We start from the raw sequence: 7303 nt of genomic DNA on the forward strand, positions 1-7303 counted from the left end.
ATAAGAAAATGTATCAATGTTAGTGGCTTTATGATAAAAGGTTGTAATCTATTCTGTATTGTGATATATTTTCACATAGCCACGAGCCGACATAATGGCTACCTTGTCGTACCAAACATTAGTGGAATATGAACTATTAGAGGGTAGTATAGCAACTAAATCGGGTTAAGGCATATTTATTGATAGAAAAGCTTTTGAAAATACTGTTATGCTTCTAATGATCTGTAGTTAACTCCACACTTTATTGTACTTCCTTTCATGGTCGGCTTTTATTCAATATCACATAATGCAATGCTTATTTCATTTCGAACTATTCAGCGTATTTCATACCCAAACTCAAATGCATTAAATAACAAAACAATGTGTAGCTTCTGTGGGATACGCAGTGTGTAGTCTTTTGTAATGTTTGATTATTGTAACAATCAGTAGTATAATACCAGGATACTGCTTGAGTAAAACCAGGAATATTAAGTTTCATAAGCAAATAGATAGATTTACAGATGGATAAGCGAAACCGATTATGAGAAATAAGACTTAAAAAAAAGGAATTAAACATGTAGGTATATATTGACTTGTACTGAGCGATTATCTTTGACCGCCTTGTTCACGCCAAAATTTCCTTAACTGCCGAATGTCCTTTGTCGGCTGTGAAATTCCACCTCTTCACCAGCGTCCCCATGGAATCCAAACTACTCCTAATACCTACGTCGGAAGGTATTAATATTTCGTGAAAAACCATGCCACTGCCCGCAGTTCAGAGAACCACCTTACCCTACTACTTTCGGGAATTAATCATAATCAGGGAGTCAATGACTCTCAGCCCTGTACTATGCTGTCTATGGTAAATAGTGTAAGCCATGCACGGCGAATCTTAGATACATCCACACTGCTCCATGTTCATCCAAAGCTCATCTGGTAATGGCGCGTTCACCTGGATCAATCTGTTCAAGTTCAAGGATTCTAACATCATTTCCATGACTGTCTTGGTCAGACCCAATTAAGTCATATTCAAAAATGTGGATTTTACGAATGTGGTCACCAACTCCAATGAAGAAGAGATAACGATTCCTCCTGGATACTACACGATCGGTCAAATCATTACCATCCTCAACAACATGATTGATACTTCATTCTCGATATCTATGAAGGCTTCGAGTTATGGGTGTATTTATATCCAGTCCACACACACGATTGATTTCACCAATGCTCCGGATATTTGAGAAATCCTCGGTTTGGAAGGACAAATGGTCATTCTACCTGCTTCGTTCTATGGATCGAACGTGATTGATATCACGCGAAATCGACAAGTGATCCAGGTCTACTCGACGATCGTACGATCATCAGACCTGAAGATTGCCAACCAGAACAGCAACCTGTTCACCACAATGATCATTGACGATCCCGAGGTTAATTACCTCCACACCGTGGAAGACATCTGCATTCCCATGATAACCCGATTCGATCGATTGATGTTCGTGTTCCGCGATATGGATGGCAAGATGATGCGATTGAACGGCGAATTCGAACTCCAGTTGATGATAGAAGATGTGTATGATGAAGTGCCTTCCTCAATTCTACCGATGAACTAGTTCAGTACAATGGAAATGTTCGGCAATACCACGAAGAAGGAAGTAAGGCTGGACAATCCTCTTTCATTCGACCAGTGCTACATCTCGTCTGTGTCGTTGTATACGGACTTCGTGTTGCACAACGTGCCGACTGACCTCGTGGTGCTAATCAATGCCAGAAACACATCACAAGAAGCGTGAATACCTCGCGGCGCCTACGACATCGAGACGATCATTGCAAAGCTGAATGCGAGTGATGCCCTGTTCGAATTGGTGTATAGCGGTGAGAATGTATTCCATATCACAGTGAATCCTTTCTACACAATTGATTTCACTCGTGCTCCCGAGATCCAATCGATCCTCGGATACGAATCGGATACACTAGTAAAAGGAGTGGACAACCCGCGACGATACTATTTGTCTTCCTCGTGTAACCAGGTGGTTGTTACTGATGGCAAGGACTCGCACGTGCTAACAATGCCTACTGGATACTACACGTTCTCTGAGTTCATCGAGGCTATCGGTGTCGAGATGGTGAATGTGCTTCCTCTCATATCAATGACGATCGAGGATGACCATGTACGATTCAATGATCAATCCAACAGTTGGTATTTCGATCGAACCAGTATTGACACGACGATCGATGGTTTTGGTTGGACTCCATGGTTCAAACTGTCACCATCGACTCGCAATTTGTGCATTGAGCGTCCTGTTGATACTGTGTTTGATCCCAGTGGACTGTCTCTACCCGATACGACGAATGATCAAGGTCTTGGAGGTCATGCATACATAGACCCGAACACCCACATTGAATACGACTGGCAATTGTGTACGAGTGATTACCGATTCCTGGTCAAGCCCTATGCGTCGTACACGATGACGAATAGCTGACGGTTCAGTACTCGATAGTGGCGAGTTTTATATCACTGAGGACACGACTACATCACTCACCATGAACTCCTTGACGACCATGTGTTTCATTGAACTCAATGCTCGATATGCGGAGATCATGGAACTGCCTCCATCTCATCAGGATACGATTGCATGGACAGTGAAAAACAATGGAGATACTATGTCATGGATTGCGAAGGATTACGCACCAGAACTGGAATTGAGTATCACATCGGACATCACAGGTGACTTGGTGTCAGCGAATGATTCCTCGATCGGTCTATGGTACTCCAAGGACTGCAGGTATAATAAGGAGGTGTACATTGATACAACGAATTTCATACTCGACGTACGAGGCTGTGGCGAAAAACCTTTCACAATCCAAACGAGGTCATTACAATGCTATTGATCTCGTAACCATGATTGCTGATGTGATAAACGAAATATACGTTGCAGTATCTCTCGGATTGTACTTAATATACGTGAATGAAAACCATGATGGTCGAGTACGAATGGGATGCCAAAATGGTTCAGAACCATGATTCAAAATGATTTGTGACAACCCATTTTTCGAGTTTATCTCCGGTCCATACGCGGAACCTGTCGGTGTGTATCTGTTTTGCTATTTCGAGTTTCATCGCGACTGGCATATCCGGATACCTGAGTTAACAACGCCTAGCAAATTTGCGTCCGCGGTATACAAAGGTTTGGTTTGGTTGGAACAATCTTGGAAGTCCCTAATAGTGGGTACACGTACTCGGATCGCCAAGTGAGCATAGCGTTCAATCGGCTTTCACGAGTCAATATTGCCTCTTCGGCAGTATTGCTCGATGAGGATGGACATGGTTCATTTCCACTATTTGTGTCGGATGGCTTCATTGAATGGGAACAACATCAATCCTACATGACTCACACCACGATTCGCTTTCCGTACGGAGTGATGATACTGGACAACGAAGAATCGTAAAACCTCGTCGCCACGGGGAAGCTTTGTTTCCCCTTGATGTCGAAGAGACATCCATAGCCTACACAGCAGATACGGTGATCCACACGTTGTCCATTCCATCACGTGTAAGCCAAGCTGGCTTGGTGTAGAACATGAACCAGTGTTTTGACGCGGCTGCACTGGACATACAGTAGATACCTGAAGCAGATGGCTACTACATTCACGCTGACTATGTGTTCTCGTTGAATGACAACCTTGGCACAATCATACCTGCTTCATGATCGCAATCGCACACCTGGCGCATCCCTTACGACGATGGAGCATCTATATCAACTATGGTCCGATGGTTGTCGAGTATCCTGTCGATATCACGAGTGGTCTATCGAACATCCGTCTGTATTGCAACATTGTGAAAAGCAAGACGATACCTCTGCTTGTGAATGTCCCTATGGACAGTTTGTACAAGAACTACTTCTACAAAAACAGCATGTTGATTCGATGTTCCGAGTTGTTGGACCGAATCGAATATGAGTGGAAAGACGAGAATAATGAACTACTCTCATTCATCGGAAACATCTATCTGTTGATTGGATTCACCGTCATAGTCAATAAATGAATCTAGTATTCAACATCGATAAGACATTCGAACACGAGTTTACGAGTAACAATCTCATCAAAAGCGATTTATTGATCGAGCGGATATCGATGAAAGGAGAATCGTCAGGTACCTGCCTTGTCCTTGACCGAGTTAACAACATGCAAGAGCACAAACAGTCTCCGTTGACTGTATTAAATAAGCGGTATACGGCGAATGCCTATCTAAATGTCGTGGTACCCAAGAGTCGCAAATGGCGATTCTATCTCATGGACAAGAATGGTCTGTACTTCAAAGTGAAATGGCCAATCACGGTTTGCATTCATTTCAGTGTTGTATATGAATCGAAGCTATAGTCGTAGCTATCCCGTGAGTGTGATTAATCACAATACCATCATTCCCAAGAACAATGCTCGATACCACGAGACATTCAATACAGTGATAATGCCTCGTGACAATGTGTACAAGTTCACTTCCATCACTTCCAAGATCGATACCACTTCTCTCTGGAACATCCTTGCTATGAATGTGGTGAAAGTGATGAATAACCAAGGATACGAAATGACCTACAATGTTGGTGCTGGCTACTACACGATCGACGAATTGTGCAATGCCATCGCTGGCTCGATTGCGATCAATAACAACAACCAGGCATACATGGTCACTGAGAATGCTCAATCGATCGACCTGAGTGGTGCATCCGACATTGCGAACATCCTGAAACTGGAAGGCTTCCTAACACCTACTACCATCGCGAGTGAACCCTACGACATCACGAACGGCATGAGCGTGATCCGAGTCTACAGTAGTATCAATGCTCAAACATTCGGTCTGAAGAGTCCGCTGATCGATAACCTGATTCATGTATCGATGGGACTGAACAACATGATCACCTGGGACAACCTATCGATCGATGTGATTGAACAATCGAACTTGGGTTCCATTGATTGGTTACTGACAGATACGAATGACCGTCCGATCTCCTTGAATTCGAATGTCTACATCTCATTCACGATATCTTGTTACACCCCTAAGTAAAGAATTTATGAATACGTTGCTACAATTCCAATCATTCGATTCAAACCACACAAAGTGAAATCGAGAAACATGATGGACAAAATGTTGAATCGATATTTCGATAAAGTCGTTGAAAGTGAATTCAATCAACAGCGAATGAGGAGCGAACAATGGCGACAGAAGCGAACCTTGTTTGATTCGTACATGAATCTCTCACCTGCTGAACGTCGTCGTGTATCCGTCTCGGACATGCGTGGATATCAAATGCAGCGAATTGATAATGAGAACGTACTGTTGTACTCATTCGAGGACAATGTGGTCTACAATGTTAAAATTGACAATAAGTTCAACAAGATCATTGTTCAGTCTGTGAATCACGAGTTGTCTGATATGGAGAAACGAGCTATCTTTGATAATCCATTTGGATATGAGCCAGTATCACCCTATCGTATCCACTACCAGAAAGCAGAGGTTGGCAATGCACAAATCGTGAATATAACTGGTGATGTTGGAGTCAGAATCAACGAAATGAAGAATGCTGCTGATGCCATATCGAATGCAGCTCAGCGAATAGGCGATAGTATCAATACAGTTACTCAACAGAATGCAATAATTCATAATGATTTTGATGGCTTGAGAGAAGATGTGGGTGAATATGGTGATCCAGAACGAACATATCTATTATGGAATGATGACAATAGTACGGTATACATTCGTGGAAAAACAAACGAAGTGAAACGAGGTAGTCAGGCATACAATGATTTGGTATCTGCAAGTCGTGTTGAACGTGGACGATGGATGGTCAAACCCGAAGTACAACCTATGAATGTAACGAATGAGATCACACAACAGATGGATGTGTCGTTTATTATCGCCAAGTTGGATGAAGTGATTGCTGTGATAAACAGCTTTGATATCACCACGAATCTTGGAAGCATTTATAATGCAATAGCTGATGTATCACAACAAATCAAATTTCTGGAAGTTGAGAAGACAGGTTATCCTAAGATGTTAGAATTGTTGGAAGGTGTACAAACAAAATTGAAAAGTACGAACCAAGGAATCAGGTTGTTGAGCAATCGATATGCTGAAGTGGCAACAAGCATTGCAACAGGAGACGACAAGTTGATCCAGAATGTTAATAACTTGGTAAATCAACAGAAGTCTGTGATTGAGGAGAGTAATAAATATTTGAAAGGAGTCGAAGCTCGTCTGAAAGGAATTGAAGACAAACCTGATCCTCCTGCAATTGCTGATATCCAAGCATTGGTTCCAACACACAGTGAAATGCGAATCGATGAATTGACAGAGTTCATGACGGAGCAATATAATGATATCTTGTAACAGTAGCTAGAGCGAAACAGCTTCATTCGGCATTTCGTATCTACTGAGTTGGAAAAGCATATGATGAAATCAACAAACGGTTGGTTGAATCATTCAATCGATTCGCACCTTTGTTTAGAGGTATTTCTAATAGAATAGCGCATATGAATATGAAACTGGTGACTCTTGGTAAAGTTGTTAAAGAAGAGGGAAAGGCAACTAGGAAACAATTATTGGATGGTACGAATGCTCTGGGTAATCAACTTGCTGACATGATAACAAATGGATTCACTTCCATGAGTAGCCAACTTGCTGACAATCAGACTCAAACTAACAACCTGTTAACAAATGTTGGTAATGCAGTTGTTGATGGACATGCTCAAACTGATCAGCTGATTACTACAATGAGTAATCAATTTGCTGATACTCAGCTGTCCCGGGATCAATTATATCAACAATTGTATGAGCAGAATATGAGAGGAATCCAGAACTTAATGGATGCCATTTGGCAATCATATGAATATTTCCGGAATCAGCCACAAATTCAACCTGTGATTGTACTGAACGACTGTCAACCTGAAAGTGTAAATACTCAAAGAATCACACCTCAAGCAATCGATCAAGTGAATCGAGCTGCAGCCTTGATTGACGCGTATGAAAGTAAAGATTCTAATTCCACCAAGGAAAGTTGGGAAAGCGATGATACTCGCGAAGATTTCATTGCTTTCTCAAGTTTGCTTGCTCGCAATTTCAACAATCCTGTTTTCGCTCAATTTGCTAATGAACTTGGATTCTCATATCTCTTCAGGGCTTATCGTGATCGAAATGAAGACCCCGAACTGATGAGTTTCTTCATACGAGTAGCTAATAGTAAGGACCTAACTTCTGATTATTTGAACTACATGAAAAACAAGATCAAACGGTTTGCTGTCAATGTAGATCAACAATTCGAGCAATATCTGC

This window comes from Blastocystis hominis, assembly GCF_000151665.1.
Source record: "Blastocystis hominis, Singapore isolate B (sub-type 7) whole genome shotgun sequence assembly, scaffold_3".
NCBI classification, from domain to species: domain Eukaryota; class Bigyra; order Opalinata; family Blastocystidae; genus Blastocystis; species Blastocystis hominis.